This window comes from Argiope bruennichi, chromosome X2, assembly GCF_947563725.1.
Source record: "Argiope bruennichi chromosome X2, qqArgBrue1.1, whole genome shotgun sequence".
NCBI lineage: Eukaryota > Metazoa > Arthropoda > Arachnida > Araneae > Araneidae > Argiope > Argiope bruennichi.
Window position 1 is genome coordinate 34,158,309 of NC_079163.1, and position 22,295 is coordinate 34,180,603.

Genomic DNA, 22,295 nt, shown 5'->3' on the forward strand with positions numbered 1-22,295 from the left:
CCTCATGGACCTTTACGGAGATAAAGGTTGCGGTAGGAAACTGGTGTACTAAAGATAACGCTTTACTAAACCCTTATGTTAAAAGGTGGGTAAAAAAATGATGTTTCTTTTCATAATCTCGCTCTTCTATTATGTGTTCTTTAAGAGGCCTTTTTTCTTCTGTTGTGGCGAACATTATGGAAGCATTCATTTCAAAATCCTGTAAAAGAGAAGTGTATCGTATCATTTTAGTTTATAATTAATTCGTTGTAAAACTTTTAAGCTCTAAACAAAACACATCGTTCACAAAAGAAAGCTATTAAACGCTTTACATATTTTCCATGCTTTGTAATTTCTTAAGCAGCTTTTATCAAAGGATATACCTCAAAATAAATATTTTAATATATATTCTCTAATAATATATTTTGCGATTGATTCATTTTATATGACCATAATTAACAGGATTTTCAGTATTTATTCAAATACAAATTAGTATCATTTATCTATCAGTAATTTTTATCTTAATCTATTGAACGGTAATTCGTGTTTTTTCCTAGTATTTTTGTATATACAATATTGTATGACATTTATAAAATGTCCAACATTTAAAAAAAAAATATTAGTGGAAGATTACTTTAGAAATTATACCTTTCAAGCAGCTTTAGAGAGTACTTTTGCCATCGTCATTTGTCCACGACTAAATATACCAACATTCTAAATGGGAAATAAACCTAACAAATTAAGTTTAGTAACTATTTTACTCACATTAAAAAACCCACTTACGTGAGACTCGATAGTTTCTAAGTCTAAAACAAATATGGTAGCAATTTTGGAATAATGATATATGCACGTACCATTAAGGTTATATTATTGGCAAATGACTCTGGATCGGAGATTTAGAGATTATTCGTCACACTGTTGTGAACTTTTTCCAAAAACGCAACGAAACTTATTTACTCACGTAACATATGTTTCATTGCCGCATTTTAGTATCCTGTTTCTTTGACTCATGCAATCCAGATACGAACAAATAATTTCGTGAAAAGGAGTAATATTGTGAGGAAGAGATATGAACTGGAGGCCACAAAGTATGATCATAGATAGTTTTATCAACATATTGAGTACCGTATTACCCGTATTTAAGTGACAACAAAACTTCTTATTCAGTGTATAATGTGACGCAAGTGGAACACGCATATCTTCAATTTATATCTCCATGCTTTATCCCGTTGTTCATGATGTAAGTAGCTTTCATTTACACCTACTATCTAATTAGATATTTTTTCTGTTCTGTAATTAAAAGACAATAAAATAAACATATCATTAGATAGTAGTCAGAATCACAGTCATGATTCATGGTGACGAACGTGTTAAATACGACAAGAATCTATTATACAGACATTGAGCAATTGTTAAAAATATGCATAAATATTTGAAACTATGTCTATCTGCTATGAATTTTGCAGTATTGGTAGGTAAAAGTCTATTAAAAAAAGTTGAATTAATGAAGCGCAAATTTTTTTAAATTTCAATCATCTTTTATAAAGACATATTGTTAAAACCGTCCTTACATACCATCTGCCATACTCATTGTTACCGAAGTAATTTTCTATCATAAAATTTGCTTATGTCCGTCCTCTATATCTGCTTTTATGTACTTAAAGACCGTCGTAGAACCATCCAATGTATGCCTTTATGAAAAGCTATGCAGAACTGACAAAACTGTGGAGCCTTTTGGAAAAAGCACATTTCTTAAATTAGATGGCTCCTAACATCATTTATTTGGTAAGCAACATCAACAATTTTACATCAATGCGGAGATCATTTTATAAAAAAGGTAATATAACTTCTACAATGAAGTGATAAAAATAACAAAAAAGGAGAACGGTGAAACATATAGGTAAATTGAGGCAAACAAAAAAAATCACCATGACGTTTAATAATAAACTGCAGAGTTGGAATCTTTAATTAAGGTGTTACAACATCTTTCAATGTATTGAACCAATATCTTTTTTTACTTCTGCAGTTATTATGAAAATAAGACTGAATTTTCTTACATTTAATTGGATTTTTTTGGGATGTTTCTTATGTTGAAGTTTCTTTAGTCGGATCAGTAGATTTTCTATTAATTTAATGTTTGAACTGGTCTTAAAATATTTCAGTAGTGACAAATAATCCTATTCACATCCCTTTTTTTATATAACATGTATACTAGTAATGCGAAATACAAATACTTTCTTTCTTTGGAAAAAATTACGAGTGCAAGGTATGTTTTCAAATACACCTTCCGTATAAATTAATCAAATTTTAGTTATTAATTTACTTGATTTAATAATGATCTGTAATTCAGTGTTATAGCATATAATAAATTTCTACCTTTTCAATTAAAATTTCAATCAAAATTTTTAAATACTAATTTATTACTGCTATAGGTTATGTTGTAAATTCTCTATACCCTTGAGCAGATGGGGATTTCCTTATGATACCATTAATTTGTCCAATTTTGAGTTTTAAAACTTTTATCAATCGCAAAACTTTCGACAACACGTTTCGATGGCATTTATCCAGGATAATAACACTAACTGGATGTTTTACAACAGGAGAAATGCAATGAGGCTGAAAATTTTCTTTTGTTTTTTTCCTTAGGTATTTTACGTCATTACGGCCAAAGAAAAAGAATTGGATATCGTCTTTTCAAACAGCATTTTCTCGAGATTTGCTGCTCCAAAGTAAATATTTTTTTTATTTTTTTATTCTTGAGACAAAACTGGTGTTTTCTTGGAATTCTTGTATTTCAATTGAATTCCTACATAAATGTAGAGCAGTACTTAATATATATTTTGAAAAAAGATATATGAACTTTATTGAATATTTCAAAAATAAGTGATGCTCTTAATCCTTAGACTTCAAAAATACATTTTCACTTTTGCAAATGAGTGTACAGAAAATGTTTTATGCAAAATAAGATAGCTGTGTAAAAGAATTAATTTAAATGTCAATAAGACAAGATTAATGGAGATTGCAATTTTTGCACACTAAAAAATGAAATGAAATAGAGATTACAAATTAAATTGATGCAATGCAGACAGTTTAAAATATGAAGAATAATGGAACTAGTTTTTCTTTATTAAATCAAATTAATAATTTTATTTTGGCAATTTTCTTTTAATCAAAGTTTTGTATTTTTTGGTTTTTCTTAGTTTGATCTTTCTAACTTTTCGTTTTCTAACATTCAACATTCCTTTTTATCATAATATTATTTTTTTAAATATTGCCAGCTCACATAAAATTTGTGTTTTTTTTATGTTTTTAAAATATATATAATTCAAATTGTTTATTATAATGCTGGCTGAATTATTTTTTCCTATTTCCTGCCACTGTCATTTTATTTCTGTGCTTTCAAGTTTCTTAAAAGATTTATGTATTTATGTAAGACAATAAAAATATTTCCATATGACTAAATCTTATATTAAGAAAAGCCATAAAAGTATTTTAAGTAATATGAAGAAATTTGAGATGTAGACATATATGTAAGGATATTTTAAAATCTAATTTAAATTAATCTAAATTCTTATCTTAATTTAACCCCTAGTAACTTCATTCTAAAATATTCTCTTATTTCCTGCTCCAATTCCACTTTTTTTATTTAATTAACTCTATACATGCTCTAGAAAAATGATAGTCTCAGCATTTTTTCATGCTCCGAATGAAGGGTTAAAAATCCCTAATGCTTACAGCATTCTTTTCTAAGACAACACGTGTAAAGGAAATCCCTATCAAAATCTCATAGTAAAATCACTGAGGAGAAAAATTTCTGTCTTTTTTTACTTGTATCGTGATGTAAATGGACGCTTATCGTTGCTTCTTCTATGTTCATAACATGCCTCCCGGAATGAAATAAATCGAAGTTAAAATACCAGAAGTTTTTTTTGCAGCCACACAACTGCTAAAATATGATTACATATATATAGTGATCGCCAGCATTTTAACTTTTCATTCATAGAAACTTCGAGAAATTAAACTAACTTTAAACTAGTTTCGAAATTCCTTTATTTTTCGATGTGAACCATAGAGTAACTGAAGTCAAGTGTTAATGAACCTCTTTTAACTATTAAATACTTCAAACTATAGTATTTCGAAATATTTTCCTAGTGTATTCATTTGGAAAAAAAATGATAGTTAAAATTAAAAAAGAAAATACCTAACTTTTATAATCTTCTTTCCACTCGAAAGCCTCGGAATAACATTTTATTGCATTCTCAGTAACCTAATGATTTCAAAGAAAAGCAGAAATATTGATACAATCTTTTCATATTCATTCGTACTACTTGAACAATCGAAGCACGCAAAATACAGATCATTGCTATCATTTCTACCGTTCCCATACCGACTGTCGGAATGACTTCTATTTTCGGAATATTTCTTCTCTGTTACTCAATCCTTTTCGAAACTTCTTACTTGAAAATGTATCGAATCAATATCCTTACTTATTTCATTACTCTTTGTGGTCTACTTGATAAGATGGCGGAGCTTTCGTAAATTTCTAGGAGGTAGCCTTTGGCTCTTGAACCTTTTTTTATTTGTGTTAAGAATGAGTGAAACTTCTAGAGTTTTAGAGAATAATAAAATAAAGGAAAACGGGATTTTCTAATCGGTTTATTTTAAATGCACTCTATTTTGTAAATAAGCTTAGATACACAGGCAAAGACGCTAAAAGCTAATAGCTGTAGTTAATTGGGTTTTATGGAAAAAAGGATATATTTCTGTTCAGCATTCTTCGTGCCTTTAAAGGTTCAACTAAACATAAATTACTTTTACCGTTGAAAAATATTTTTAATATAAATAATCCCTGAAGCAAAAGCAAAGATGTTAAAAGCCAATAACTGACACACTAATTGTGTCAATTGGGTTTTATAATTATATAATTAATATTATCCATTATTTCTTGTGCTAATGAAGATTTTACCAAAGAAAAAAAATACGTTTACTGATGGAACTCAACTTTTTGCAGTCTTTTATAATTAAAATACATTTACTGATGAGGAATCTAACTTTTTGCATTCTTTTATAATTAAAATACATTTACTGATGAGGAATCTAACTTTTTGCATTCTTTTATAATTAAAATACATTTACTGATGAGGAATCTAACTTTTTGCATTCTTTTATAATTAAAATACATTTACTGATGAGGAATCTAACTTTTTGCATTCTTTTATAGCTATTTGCATTATTATATTTCTTAAAAGTTTCACCAGTATTATGTATTTGTTATGGTACTAAAAGAGAAGAAGTATCAAAAAGATTACAAACATCTATAGAGATATTCTAATGCTTGCTTTACTAGTTTCCAATGCACAGTGAATCTGTATCTTCTCGTCATTTACCGGATGCTATTTTTTAATATATATAGTTTGTTCAAGAAGATATTTTTTATCAGAATTTGCTTTGCTCCTAAAATATATCAATCACTTTGGCAAAATGAGAAATTATGAAACTACAGACATGTCTGCCCTTTTTGCGTTATTTTCATAGAATTCAAGAGTGAAAATACTAATGAACTTATCTTTCAAAATGTCTGTCTAAATATTGCGCATTTTTAAATACAAGATTTTTAAATTTCGAAAAATTCCTAAACTTATGGAAAGATTTAGAGGAATTTCAAAGAAAGAAAGAGACTTGCTTAGGTCACAATATTAAACCAAGAATGAAAAATAACAAACTCAGTGTTTAACATTAAAAAAGAAGGTAACCATAAACTGGCTACTCTGACCCACCGAAAAAAAAACAAAAAAACCCTGAATTACTGGGCCACCGCAACATTAATATTGACGGGAACTGTGATTGAGTCCTAAGAAGGGCTCAAGGATGGGTGGTACCAGCCAAGGTACACAGATACAACCCTTCCCACAGTGTACCTTGGCTGATACACAGGTACAACCCTTCCCTCAACCCTTGTATCAGCCAAGGTACACAAGTACAACCCTTCCCTCAGTGTACCTTGACTGATACAACCCTTCCCTAAAGAAGTACATCCCGTTATCGATGGGAGGAGACAGACTCCCACCTTTTTGTGTACCCAACAGGATGGCGAGAACCAACCACCATGCCGAAAGCTTCTAATCCTCAATTACGAGGTACCTCCCGTGGGACAATAAAGAAGGTAATCAATCTATTTCTTTTCGAAAGGATGACATTTGCTTTTGAAAAAGTCTATTGCTAATAAAATTTTAAAAAATTAGAAATAATTTATAACAATATAAAAATTTAATTCCTTCTTTCATTCGTTAACAAATAATTCTCAGAATTTTCACATGAACCGTCTCCCGTATAAATCTAAAAAAGTACTAAAACAAATATAAATTCTCATTTGAAAATTTTCAAGCAACTGTTCTTGAAAATGGAGTTTGTTCTTGCTCACAAGACAATTTAGAATTCCACATCCTGAACGGGAAAAAGAGGTTTTGTTACAACGTTGAATAAAGGGCAGTTGAAGAAATAGGATGTATTATTTGCCATTTGATGATGGGCTGACATGAATTGGGTGAATTATTAATTTTTTCAACAGTTATTACTTATTCTTATAGCTGACAATAAATTTAAATACTAAAACATGAAAAAAAGATAAATCTCCTTTATTTTATAGAAATCTTAACAATGATTTTGAAAACTTCTCAGCAGACTTTGCCAAGTACGTTATTTATTTCCAATACATTTGGAAATTTGTTGTAATTATGCACAATTCAAATTTAAGATGCTTGCTGTCATATAACACCCCTATGATTTACTCCTAATAACTAGTTAGTTTGCGCATGCTATCTAACTTTCTTTCTCCAAAGAATATCCCCGAACTTGGAATCTGTAGGATTCCCCGTCGGTTGAAAGGATATACGTGGTAGTATTTATTAAGAAAAAAACTTTTTTTTTAGTTTACATATACAATACAAAGAAAAAGTAACTATATAGAATATTATAATGATGAAGTAGGTGTTCGGTGGGGAGTATGAGTAAATCCCTTCTGTACTATAGTAAGAGAAAGTAAAGAAGGAATCATGTAATTTAGACAGAAGATATGAATCACAGGTGCAAAAACCATAGCAGCGAATGTGTTTATAAAAAAAATATTCAAGAAATCTTCGAAGTGCATTTCATGAAAAATTATCCAAGTTTATGTAAATAAGAAAATAAAATGTCAGAAAATGGAGTAAACTTTTTTTTTAGTTTACATATACAATACAAAGAAAAAGTAACTATATAGAATATTATAATGATGAAGTAGCTGTTCGGTGGGGAGTATGAGCAAATCCCTTCTGTACTATAGTAAGAGAAAGTAAAGAAGGAATCATGTAATTTAGACAGAAGATATGAATCACAGGTGCAAAAACCATAGCAGCGAATGTGTTTATAAAAAAAAATATTCAAGAAATCTTCGAAGTGCATTTCATGAAAAATTATCCAAGTTTATGTAAATAAGAAAATAAAATGTCAGAAAATGGAGTAAATCTTTTTTTAGTTTACATATACAATACAAAGAAAAAGTAACTATATAGAATATTATAATGATGAAGTAGCTGTTCGGTGGGGAGTATGAGTAAATCCCTTCTGTACTATAGTAAGAGAAAGTAAAGAAGGAATCATGTAATTTAGACAGAAGATATGAATCACAGGTGCAAAAACCATAGCAGCGAATGTGTTTATAAAAAAAAATATTCAAGAAATCTTCGAAGTGCATTTCATGAAAAATTATCCAAGTTTATGTAAACAAGAAAATAAAATGTCAGAAAATGGAGTAAACTTTTTTTTAGTTTACATATACAATACAAAGAAAAAGTAACTATATAGAATATTATAATGATGAAGTAGGTGTTAGGTGGGGAGTATGAGTAAATCCCTTCTGTACTATAGTAAGAAAAAGTAAAGAAGGAATCATGTAATTTAGACAGAAGATATGAATCACAGGTGCAAAAACCATAGCAGCGAATGTGTTTATAAAAAAAAAAAATATTCAAGAAATCTTCGAAGTGCATTTCATGAAAAATTATCCAAGTTTATGTAAATAAGAAAATAAAATGTCAGAAAATGGAGGAGGAATGAATCCAACACAAAGCTGAATACTAGACAAGCGGACAGACAAATATTTGAACATATTTATGCTAGGGAAACTGCATTCATTGTCACCATACTAGGAAATCCTTTTGCTCACATTCAGCAATACAAATTTTACGACAGATTGCTTCTTGATTGGATGTGTTACATTCTATATAATTAAATATCTCTCAGCAGTTATTTGGATAAGATATAATCGAATAAGACTGGTTAATCTCCTAATGAACTGCATGGGTTGCTCGTATTTTAAAGTCAGTATTGCGCAAAATCAATTCCTCTCTCCACTCAGCCAACTCCGATCTTCCAAACAAAGATTTTCCAGTAAACAGTTTATAAATCCTTCTAATGCCAAGTTTACCTAATTACGCAAATACCGTAACTTTGATTCATGGGGCTGCAACGATTCTGACAAGTACTTCGGAAGAGGAATCCCATTATTTGGTAATGGTTTTCCCACTAGGATCTTTGTAAACAGAACCTAAAATCTGGTAAAATTGTTGGATATCGAATCCAATCATTCAGAATTTATCACTCAAAATAGAACATGATGATGAAATACAGAAATAAATCTGTAATTAAATTAAATGTCTGTAATTAATATTGAGACTAAACTGTGAACAGTCAGATGTTCCATTCTCAGAGGGTCGAGGAATGTGAACTTTTAACTTGAAGCACTTGCATGTTCGTTAAAAAGGCAATCATATATCCAATATTTAGTTTCGAATGTAGCTTGAATCGGATATATTTGACTTCAAGGTTATAAATATTAAATAGTTTAGGGTAAAAGCTCTTAACCTAAGGTATGAAGACTCAAGAGACCACGATGTAGAGATAAATGGGAGAATCAATATTTTTAAAACTATGTGCTCTGTAATAAATTTCATTCATTTTATTAATGGGATTATTTCTGTCATTTATGTGCTTTGAAGCTTTTTCATAATAACTGTACATCAGTGATTTAATAAAAAATTCCTCTTAATTAATCTATTATTCTTTTCTTATTAAGTAAATATAAATTTCAAAGTACTTACAACATTTCACATTTTTAAAATATAATCTTATGAGGAATGCTTAAAAATAACATTTTATTGACTTTGTAATTGATTTGAAGGTAAGATTTATAGCACATTTATTTATATATTAGATTCATTACGAATATTGAAATATATTGACGTTTTCTTAAAATAATGGTGCGCTAATAATTAAATGAGACTTCTTTTAATTTACTGTTTCTCGTTTTTTCGTATCTTAGAATAATTTATCTCCCCAGTTTTTGCAACTTCCTTTATTTCTAATATTGCGTTTGCTATTTAAACTTAACTAATTTATTCTAATATTTGGAATAAAATAAAACTGCAAACACTAATTTGATAAAATATTTAGTCAAAATAATATGAAATGCATATTTAGCCTTCGAGAATTTGAGAAATAAGTAATTTCTAAAAATAGCGCTTTCTTACAAAAAAGCTTTTACTTGCTTTGTTTCTTTAAATAAATTGAGTCATAATTCATTTAGAAATGTATTTTTCTTTTATTTCCTTACTAATTTTATAAGAAGAAGTTGGAATTTTTTTTTCTGTCTAAATAATACAGGGATTTGATGTACATTTTCTTATTTCATTCACTAGTTTGTGATCATGAAAACAAGGCAAACTAAACTTCGCCTAGCTCAATTTAAGATTTAAATGATGTTTTAATTTTAATAGTATTTGGCCCAAATAATTTTGATTATTTTGTTAAGTGAAGTAATGTTAGCTTTAATAGAGAATAAATACATAATAAAATACAAATGAAAACAACTGTCATTCATGATATCTAATATTAACTTTATAATGACAATGAAGATAAAAATTTTAATATTGGTATGGAAAAGAGATATGGGTTTTACAATGCAAAAATTGAAGAACTAAATCCTAATATAAGAAAATTAAGAGATAATTTTAAGCTAGTAAAAAATACTTAGAAAATCCTGTAACATTTTATTTTTGAAGAATATTAATTTCTTAATGTGAATATTAATATACTATGTAAAACGACGTAGGTGATGATATTTAAATTTAGCTGAATTCTTTTCCAAGAAATTAATTCAAATAAATATATTATCAACCATGTTTTGAAAATTTTTTACTATTGCCACCAATCATTATATAATTTATCCGGTTTTGGTTTATATGTCTGTCCGAATTTATAAGTTTCTAAACTGTAAAATGATCCATGAATATATTATTTTTATGACAAAAAAATGTCGAATAGAGTTTGCTTGGTATTTTACTTGAAACCATCCGAACAGTTCTAGGAATATTATTTTATAGAAGTGAAACTTTGACTTGAAAAATTAATGGAAAAAAAAGAAAGAAAAATAGGATAGGAATATACTTGTTTAACTCTAGATATATCTGGAAAATAGAACATGAATTTATAAGTGCATGCCATTTTTTTCAGTTTAGTCCTCCCAAAATGACGCAAACATAGATACAGAAGTATATATATATATATATATATATATATATATATATATATATATATATATATATATATCCTAGTTTTTGAATAAATAAAGTATCAATTATTGTTTTATCCTATTTTTGCAAACGGTATTGTTTAAAATTGTTCAGATGTTTATATTTTGAATGAAAAATTATGTTCTCAGTTCTTATATTAAAAAAGAAGGAATATATAGGTTATTATGTAGTTTTTTGCATTAACATGAACATAAGCACATGGAACAAAATTTTTCTGAACTGAGTTAATGAATTCAATTTTGAATAAAATTTATTGCTTTACGACTATAATTAAGATTCTAATCGAATATTTAGGACTTCTGGAATTTAAACTTCCTCTGGTTGCTAAAAATATGATTTTTTAATGATGGTAATGATGGGATTTTTAATGATCGAATGGTCAAAATGAAAAGTAACAGAAGTAAAATAAAATTTAAGTAGTGAGACAAAATTCAATATTTTTTTTGTTTGTTTTTGCTCTGCTACAGTTGCTTGTTAATTTTAATTGCTTATATGCTATTTTCTATTTCGGAGAGACTTCCTATTCAATATTTCTTACATTTCGTTTAATTGCAAGTATAAGGTTTGGAATAAAAGAAATTTCCGAGTTCTGAATATTTGAATGAATGGTTGGCCAAAATTGGTTTCGTTTCATGGAAATTGATTGTTTCTTATTTTCGAAGGATTTAGAAATGCATTTTTGATTCTATATTTGTAACGACTACATTCGTATTTCCTTGCAATAAGTTGAAAGAAAATGTTTTACCTTTCAATTACTGAAAAACTGGTAGTTGAATTTTCGTTGTTTTCGTAACATTTCTTTTGAAAACGCTTCACAAAATTGGTGCATTTTTTCTTTCTCTTTAATTGAATTCGCCTTCATATTTACTTGAATACCACTGTTGGAGAAATAATTTGAGGGAAGAATATTTTAACGTGACAACGTTCGTTTAACGTTCGATAATTGGAGGGAAATTAGTAAGTTTTTATTTATTTAAATAAGTTGAAATTGAGCAGGCACTGTCTTGCCTTTTCAGGACAAAAATATTAATAAAAGTTAGTTCTTTCATTCTCCTTTGGAATATAAAAGCATTAATTTTACTAGCAAGCAATGTGTTTCAAATGACGAAGGAAAACACTCTTCTTTCGTATATCATTATCGAATCATAGCCAATAGTACTAATACTTTACGCATTTCTTAAAGGCTCCCACGTCATATAAGATGTTTAGTTATATTAATGTCCTGTTTTAAAGCAACACTAGGGATATTTTGGGACAGACTTCGTTATTTCAGACAGCACTCAGATGACGAGGACAACTCCTCAGTTATTATCCCTCTCTAAATTTCCGCACCACACCAGTAGGAGGATGCTTGGTCCCGACTAATTTAACCTGCACCAGCCCCCTTACACGACGTTTCTTCGATGGAGTCAGGAAACATCGTGTAAGTGGATCTCTCTGGTTTCGAAGTCGAGACCTTACCACCGGGACTCCGCGGCCCTATGATATATGGGAAGAAGAGTGCTAATAAATCATGATATGAAAAGAGTGATGCCAGTATTTTTAATAAAATGAGATAACGTAGACAAAGTAAAATTGTGCGAAAACTTGAATCTTGGTCTAAAATAAAATATAGATACAAAAGAACATAATCCCTACATGAAATAAATTATCTCCAAGAGCGTGAAAGATACAAATTGACTGATCTCACTTAACTATTTTTTTTCCACTTGCTTCGGTATAGCGCGCTGAAAAAATCAAGGTATTTTCATGAAACATCAGGAAAATCCAAAATGCTAATTCTGGCTTAAGATATTGTAATCATATTGAAATTTTGTGTAAATTTGCTTTATCCTGGTTGACATTAATCCACTATCGAACAAGCTCAAGGAATGAAATAATTTATTGCCAAATGCTTGCATGCAAGTTTTTATTTCAGTTATATATATATATATATATATATATTATATATATATATATATATATATATATATATATATATATATATATATATATATATATATATATACAAAGAACAAGCGGTAAAAATTATTTCAATCATCTACATCGCGACACAAGAGCAGATGAGACACATTTTTTTCATCGAACATTTTACTATGCTAGTTTGATAGGGATTTCTTTAATACCTGTAGATTTAGAAACCTTTCTTAGGTACCTTTAAAAGAATTCGGTAAGTATTAAGGATTTTTATTCCTTCATTCGGAGAGTAAGAAACTGCTAGATTAGCAGTTTTTTTAGAGCGCGTGTAGAATTAATTAAATAAAAAAGTTGGAATGATATCAGTAAATAAGAGAACATTTTAAAATGTAGTTAATACGGGCTGTAGTTTTACGGATTTAAATTAGATTAAGAAATATCATAACATATAAGTTATATTATTTTATATGTTTCTTATTTTTTTCCAGACATTTAAAAAAAGGAAAATGATGTTTGAAAACAAATTAAAAATGCGTAACATTTTAACCAGGTCAGAATTTATTCGAAGAACTCTAATAGTTATTTATGAAATACTAAAACGTTATTACGGAAATGTATGCTTTTATAGAATACTATTCTTATTTTTTCCTCGCAGTCATATGATTCAATTATAATCAACGAAAGTTTTATGTGAATTTTTCCAAGTATTTAAAACATATAAGACAATAGATGATAAAGATGAGCATAATCATTTCTAAAAACGGAACTTTACATTTGGGAATGATATGAATCTTATAGGATGAAATGAGCAACATAATTAAATATTTATCTGTAAATCAGAGTAAATACATGCTTCTTAGCCTTGATAACATACAATGAAATTTCACCTCCTCTTTACAATCATATGATTCAATTATAATCAACAAAAGTTTTATATGAATTTTTCCAAGTATTTAAAACATATAAGACTGTAGATGATAAAGATTATCATAATCATTTCTAAAAACGGAACTTTAAATTTGCTAATGATATGAATCTTATAGGATGAAATGAGCAACATAATTAAATATTTTTCGGTAAATCAGAACAAATACATGTTCCTTAGCCATGAGAGAAAGCAAAGAAATTTCACCTGTTCAAAGTTGCAGACCACAGATCCGCATCAGTATGATGAGTTTCCAAACTGACATGTAAAATGTATGGCAGAAAATGTATGAAAAATGTCTTCATATCTTATAGGCGTCTTCAGAGATCTAAAATTTCTCAGATTTTAGATCCTTTGCATCAAAATTTCAAAAAAAAAGAAAAAAAAACTTTCGTTTTCCATCTCTGTCATGATTTATATATGAGTTTTGAATCGAATGGAATAACAGCGTCCACCAGTGGCCTAAGTAGCATAAACGAGATCTTAATCTTAAAATCGATGAAAATTGCTTTGTGGTTATGCATTAAAGAAAATGATGCTTGAAAAATGTAATAAATAATAATGATGTTCATATCCCAGATGTGTCTATAGTATATTTTTTCGGCTTTGCATATTATATAGAATCTGAAATTTTATTATTTGATGCATAAAGTCATAATTATTTATATAAGTTAACCTACTATGATATAAAACAGTCTCACACATACACACACACACACATATATATATGGTTCTAAAACGAAATATTTTATAATTTATGATGCTGAACTTTTGAAATATTGACAAGAACATCTGGAATTTTTTAAGCATTTTTTTAAATACTCCATAATCCATTTACCATAATTATTTCAGAAAACTTATTATTTTTTTCATTTTTCTCATTTTTTATTTATTTATTTGTTTTGCTCACCTACGCCTGGAGAATTGTATAAAAGAAAATATATTTCAAATTATTAAAATAAAAATTCAAATTCCCTGTTAAATGAAGTTTACCGGAATTCATTAAAATGAATTTTTTCCTTGTCTGAGCCCTTGGAATTAATAAGGAAAGATATGAATTTCAGCAACATATGAGAAACAAACTAGCTTATGCTTTATTCCACTTTAAAGATTCATGTCAGAATATTCAATTCATTAATTGTTTGTGAATATAAGGATTTACAACGAAAATAAATTTAAAAAATATCAATAAGTAAAACGTTAAAAATTACCGAAGACATTGTTTTAATAATCTCAAAAAATAAATGAGAATAATTTACAAATATACACAATTTATAAAAGAAGTTTTTATATCAACCCTCTATCTCAGAGTACAGTAGTGCCATCTGCGTTAATGCGCATGCGTGATACATTTTAACTATCAACAGGTGCACTGCCAAAACCACAATTCATTTGTTCTCTATCTCAAACGATAAGTATGTTCTATAGAGAAGTACAATTTTTTTATGTTGAATTTTTAAGATTGAACAAAAAGCTTTAATTAAATTTCATGTAAAACATAGTAAAAGTGAGAACAGAACGTATTATTTAAAGAAACAATTTACAGTGAGTTTTGTTTGAGTAGGTCTAATGTTTGTTATTGCACAAACGGTTTTTGGACAGAAGAGATACTCTAGAAAACTATTATATAGGAAGACCAAGATCATCAAGAACAACAGAGATTATTGAAAAAGTGCGTGATTTCGTGGCAAACTATCGTTATGCGTCACTGGGAATGACAGAAGAGTATTTGAGCGTCAACAAAGAAATGATTTTAACTACCCTGAGTGAAACTCTTTGCTAAACTTATTCCAAACTTTTTAACTTATGAACAAAAATCAAGGAGAAATATCCATCATAGAAACAATAAACCCCCTGAAAATGATCAAAACTGCTTAAAACCGATTGTTACAGGTGATGAAACATGGTGCTTTCAGTAAGATGTAAAGCCAAAACGACAACATGTAGATTGAAAATCACAATCTTACCACAGGTTGAAAAAGCAAGAATGATTACATCAAAAATCAAAATAAGGTTCATCACATTCTATGATAACAAAGGTATTATCCACAAAGAATACATTTCGATTAGACAAATTATAATTGTTGAGTATCATTTGAATATTTTGAAGTGTTTGTTGACAAGAATTCATCTTATTTGTCCAGAATCTCGAACTTGTGTTTTCTATATGATAATGCACTCATCACAACTCACAAAAGGTGTGATGGTTTTTGGCAAACGAATACCGTCTGCGTGTTAAATAATCCATCGTATTCACCCGATTTAGAACCCTGCAATATCTCTTTATTCCAGAAACTTAAAATTGAATTAAAAGAGTGCAATTTTGATGATATTGTGATTGTACAAACAATTTCTATCGAAGCCGTGGAAGCAATATAACAAAGTGAAACCGGAGAGAAATGTGAGTCGGTGTTTTAAAACAGAAAGAACTCATTTTGAGGAAAAATTCTCAAACATATAATTATTTGTTTTTATTTATATTTTACAAACCTAGCCTTAAAAATCTTTGATACATTATGCAGTTCAAAAAGGTCAGGCTAATATAAATACATAACTCTATGATAAAGATGCCTTTACCTCCTCGATTTTACGCTAAATGAAATAAATCTGAAAGACATTAAAAAAAAATCAGAAAAAATTGATCCCCTTCCTAGAAATTATCATTGTAGGTTAACAACTAATTTTTTCTTGTATCTTCACAATGGTATATTGCATCCATTCATTACCTTAGTTAAGATTATTTTTATAACCATGCGATCAACCAACCATATTAGATAAAGGAATTGTTTTTAATGGAATCTGTTCACTTGATGTCACAGTCACATGATAAAAGTAGTTACAAGTGTTAACTATCAGTCAACTATATGCGGTCCTAGTATTTTTTCCCTATAAATTGTGCCTTTGATTCTAAAATTAAATAGGATGAATCCATTAATTATGCATAATGTGAGTAAGAATTGGTGCCATTTTTTTAAACTGCAAATAACATTTTATAGCAAATAATTTGCGACTGAACTAATGAAAGCAATTGTCTATAAATTTTATAACGGATAAATATGATTTTCAATAATTATTTTTGTATAAGCTTGTGATGTTTGCAAAATTAAAAAAAAAATGCGATTTTATAAAATAAGACAAGAGTTAATCATTTATTCTGACGCATATTCTTATCTATGTTCTGTTGTTTCTTTTTGGTAAATCTTTGTTTTATGAATTAGCATAAAATTACTTGAATTTCAATGCGTTCCGAAAATATTTAAATTAAGATGTTATTTCGTTTTTTTTATCTTACTTATTAAATATTAAGCTAAGAAAATTTCCTTAAAGTTGCTAACTATTATAATTTATTCTGTATATATTTGGTTATAACATATAATTCGTTCTGCTGGTTATTCCTTTATTTTTGTAATAATTATGAAAACAAGAAAGATATTGCATATATTTGTATAGCTGCATCTGTAACTATACAAGGTTAATTACAAGAGAGTGTCTTGGAGACAAATAAATCTCATTGCAATTAAGGAAAAAAGGGTATCCTGAAATAATATTTTTGAATTACAAATTCTAATAGATATTATCTATAAATACAAATGAGATGAAAAATTAAATACTTGTTCTTAAACAAAATAATAACACGTCTGATAAAGGAGTAAAATTATTTTTAAATACCAATTTCATGTTAATCGACATGTATCGCTGTAGTCTAATTAATTTTAGATAATTTCAAGTCTGGATCATAAATTACTGAGGCAAAATATGAATCAGCTAAATTTCCTTTATCTTTTTTAAGAGACATATTATGTATAAAAGCTTAAGTAAGCATAACTTTTTAGGAAAACCCTCGGGATTGATTGTTTCCATTACCATTTTAATAATCTTACTTGATGAAAATCAATTATAAATAATTTGTGCCGTCGTCTTTTAATGAGCACTATTCATTTCTTTGGAAATGCCTCATTAGGTTCATTAAATTAAAATCAGTTAAATCAGTGAAGTTTGAATACTTATATGGGTCACCTTGAAATGATAGTCAAGAGGATTGCAAAATGTTGATAAGTTATTCAATGGAATTGCTACTCGCTGAATAAAATAAAAAGAAAAAAGTTCTACAAGATTTATAAACTTACTATAAAGTAAAATTATTAAATATCCATTCAACAAAGCTTCTCTAAAGTTAATGGGTTTATTTATGGATTTTTTTTTTAAAATAAGGTATCACAAATATCTGTTGATTTTTCGAAAAGTTAAGTGCAACATTTATTTTGAACTGCTTTCTTTTTGAGGGAAAACTAAAGAGGACATTACGTGTTGACAATTGGAAGAAAATGTTTCGGTTCTGAATTTCATTAATAGATGATTAAATACATTGCAGAAAAATTAATTACATTATTTTAAGAAAATGTTTAGATGTATATAACTTATGATTTCATTTTTTAACTTGCCATTGCTCATACAACAGCTCCTAATGCGTAAATGTCAGTAAAACTTTACTGTAAGAATGTATGATTGTTTATTGTATGAATATTGTATATTGTTCCTATTGCATAATGTCTTATATTTAAAGATGTTCTTGTTACATATAAAGACAGCATGTATGTACTGTGCGATACCCCGACCTAGCCAGAGATCATACGGGAACCTTGATGGGGCCGCCGAAGAGCAACCCCACCTAACACACTTGATGACATTGGACCCTTGCAAACAATTAAAAACCCTCCAAAGAAAACGCATATTGTTACAGAAAAAGTATATAAAAAAACATCACATTTTAATTTGCATATTAAGTTGTAAAACAAAAACGCATAAAAAACATTAAAAGAGTGTTAACTTTTTACATTAGAAGAGAGCTAAATACAAAAAAAAAAAAAAAAAAAAAAAAAAAAATGACAAGATATCCCTAATAGAAGATTTAATGACTTGAATTTTTATGAGTTCTTTGACTTCAAGAGGCATCCAATTTTTTGGCCATCTGAGTCTATGTTCTTGCCATAGTGCACAAGCTTTGATCACGTGATTTATGGGACCTTCTGCGGTTCCACACTGACAAGTCGAACTTGGGTCAAAGAAACGACTTAGATGGACAGAAAATACACACTGACCAGTGTTTACTTGGTTAAGATAAAAATCCGCCTCAATTCGGTCAACCGAAAAGTGTTTAAAATGTTGATAGGTTGTTCGCCCCTTGATATACAACAAGACATATATGTAAAGACAACATGCATTACCGTAGCATTAGTGCAACAATCCCTTGAATCAAAACTTCGTCACTGTATGTATTTTCTTACATAGATGCTAGTTTAAACCATTTGTAAATTAAATTATTGAACTAAATTTTATTTTTTAACTTTAAATTCAAAGGAAAATTTTCTTTTTGTAACATTTGCTTATAAACATTCAAAAAGTGTCGTAATAGCCATATTTATTAAATTGGAAGCAAAAGCATTACGGTTGAATATCATGGCATATTGCTCTATTGATGAGCAATAAATATTCCACGGCATTTCTTTCACATTTATTTTCAATTCATTTTTTCCCCTTCTTCATTCTTTTGGCTCTTCTCTGTTTATTATTGATTTGTCATTTTTTCCCTCGTTGATACCGTTGGCACTCGAAACAGAAATTAGCTTATTTTTATTTGCTCAATTTTTTTTCTTATCATTTACATTACAAATTCATATTTTTTAGTTTTTTAGATATTTTTTTTCAGTTTTTATCTTTAATAATTAATGATAAATGCACTATATAGGAGAGTGATACAATCTTTTGGCAGTCACTTAAATTAGATCTTTACCGTAACCTTAATTAAATATGGACAGAAAGGAAACAACTTATGTTGCAAAAGTGTAAATGCATCTGTGAGATCACTTAAAAAAACTTTTCATGATTTCAATTAGAGAGCGAGAGGTTACGTTTTGTATCAGCTATATATTTTAATAAAAGACTAATACTCCTTACTCTGTTTTAAAGTAAGTACCTAAATGTGATATTATTCCATCTGAAAGAAAGCTTATTTCAATACTATTTTCTATAATGATTTTATTTAAATTGTTTGTAGATAAGACAAGATGATTTTTTTTTTGCTGTTATCCAAAAATTGCTTTAGACCGAATCACAAACATTTGATTCAACTGAATTGACCAGATCAAGCTAACTATTATCTTAAACTTTAATACCAAGTCAGAAAGCAGCTATAATAGCTAACAGTATTTATTTATCGGAAGTGGAAAAAGCCAGAGTAAAAATATGCTACAAAGGGATATTAAAGACATAAAATTTTGGTTAAAAAAAGGAACACTAAAGTGTTTTGGTATCATATGTTAAGAAACTAAAGAACAAATAGAAACGTACATAATAGAATACAAATAGAAATAGAATAGAATATTATATAAATAGAATTGTACATAAAATAGCATACTTGGTACTGATACATTAGTACTGATTCATACATTGTGTACAGATTGAAATTTAAAACTAGAAGGCATGACTTTTTTATTTTTAAACAGAAAAACATACGTGCTTTAAGTAATTACATATAATTTAGGAAAACTGTTTTTAAAAATTTTAAATTGTTTTTTTTTATTTAAAAGAAATAAATGTTCAAATCGGATGCATTATGAATTAGACATCCCAGTGATACAAATCGCATTATAATAATTCTGCAATAAAAATAAAAAGTCCCCTTTTGTCAATATATTTTTCACAATACAAAAAACAAGTATTTTATATTATTTTTAATGGTAGAACTAATCAATCTTGGTATTTTTTCAAGTTAAAAATTTAAATCTAATTCTAGTACCGCTATTGGTATGTATCAGTTTTTTTTTCAAATGTTTGTTAAAAAGATTTTAAAAAAAGATTACCAAACACTCATTATTTCACTTTGGAACAGTCATGTGAAGCTTATAAATTGAAATAACAATGTGTAGCCAAATGGTTAAACTATGTATAGCAGAGTTAACGATAAAAATCCTTTATTTTAAAAAAATTATGCTTACAAAATTTGTGGACTAATTTGACACACCAGCTTTTTTAATGGCATCGATGACACAAATTTATTAAGCTACAGTTTTCTGTTTCAAAATTTATTTATTAAAATGTTCATTATTTTTTATTTTTACACATTTTGAATGAAATGCGAATAATTTCTATTAATTTCAATCAAAATTTGTTCCTTATTATCATATATTAAAAGTATTTAGACGGTCCTAATGCGACAACCCTCCCTTATAACATCACTCTTAAATTTGTTGCAGCAAGATTTATTAAGTGTTTTAATAGGCAGAGAAGCATTCAGAGAAACAAGAAAGCATTCAAAAAAGCAGAAACATTCAGTAAAACAGAAGCATTCAAGAAAGAAAGAAAAAAAAAATGGCGTGACAGCAGATTTACGCATCCCTTTCCGGTAAGATACTCTCGGAAGGAACGAACGGCATGGTCGCCAATTTTTTAAAGTAGAGTTTCATCTGAAAGAACACCGTTTGTTTCCACTGAAGCAATGCAGAAGAAATAGCAACCATTTCTTAACACGCTAGCGCAAGCGTAGGCGTTTTGTAATGTTACAAAGGAATGTAAGAAAAAAAAACTTAATCTTTTTAAACAAATTTTAAAGAGATTCCGATGGAGGTTTTATTATTGTAAATTTGCTACAGATATATTGATTATACGGTGCGAAATTAAGATGAAAAATTCGATTGCCTTATTATTAATTTTTTTAATTGTTCTAAGTATATCTATGCTGCCAGTTTTTGCATTTAAAAGTATTTCCAGCATTTTTATTTTTTCCGGAATTAAGACTGTATTCTATCATAACCAAATCCCTTTCAACAAAATTATCCAAAAGTTTTAAGAATTTATATTTTATCTCCAACTTTTAACTTCTTATTTATTAAAAAACATCTACCACAAAAATGTGGGAATTTTTTTGTTATACGTAATTGAATTATATATAAACAGCAGAAGTATTAAAACCTGGAGATTTGTAGTTTACTCAAAAATTCCAGCCTCAAAGTATAAAATTAAAAAAAAAAGCTTCAAGTTTTAGCTAACGTATAATTAAAATATGGACAACAAATTAAAAATGATTAAAAATCGTTGATTTAGTGCAAGAATTTGAATAACTTTTGTACTATTCCAGGCAAAATGAAAGAAAAAAAACTCGTCTTTCTTTTTTATTATCTCAAGCGTTTTTACATGCTAATAATTAACAATGCAGAATTATCCAACCAATATTAATGATTTTTTAAGCAAAACTAATGAAAATGGAACTTTTTATAATTTTTTGATATAATTATTATTATAATTTCTAAATTCTTTATCATTAATCATATTTTGTATGGCTTCATTCATGAGTTTATCTTCACTATGCGTTTTACAATAATAAGAATGCGCCATAAATTTTTATTTCACTTAGAAAAAGTAAAAACGAATATTTTCGTATTTAATTTTAGCCAATGCAAAGTACAATTATTATGAATCCAATCAATGTAGTTTGATTGAATTGCTTTTACTAACCACGAGAACAGTAATTGAACATTCAATCTGAGCTGAAGATCGAAATTCATTTTATGGTTCCTTTGTGGAGCGAAATAAAATCCATCCCAATCACCAACACACGGATCAATTGCTAGATTCTCCTTCTTGCAGTCAGCTATTTTAGGAATTCCGTGTTTCTCCATGGAATGAACTCAAAATAGCTTCCATACAACTTTTCTCGTTTCACAAACTGAATTTCATTAATTTTCTTTTAAGCTGCTGTTATTTTTTAATTGAATAAACAAAGTAGAACGTTTCTGTATTTTGATATACCCTTAACTTATCGATCGAACTTTTTGAAAACCTTCTGAGAG

At 28.2% G+C, this 22,295-nt stretch overlaps 1 long non-coding RNA gene across 1 annotated transcript; it reads left to right on the plus strand.

Annotated features, from left to right (window-relative positions):
* Positions 1 to 1,137: 1,137 nt before the first annotated feature.
* LOC129960956 (uncharacterized) lies at positions 1,138 to 13,323 on the plus strand. The gene is made up of 3 exons (XR_008783729.1): positions 1,138 to 1,219; positions 2,626 to 2,708; positions 13,013 to 13,323. It is a non-coding gene; the product is annotated as an uncharacterized LOC129960956 (long non-coding RNA).
* Positions 13,324 to 22,295: the final 8,972 nt, after the last annotated feature.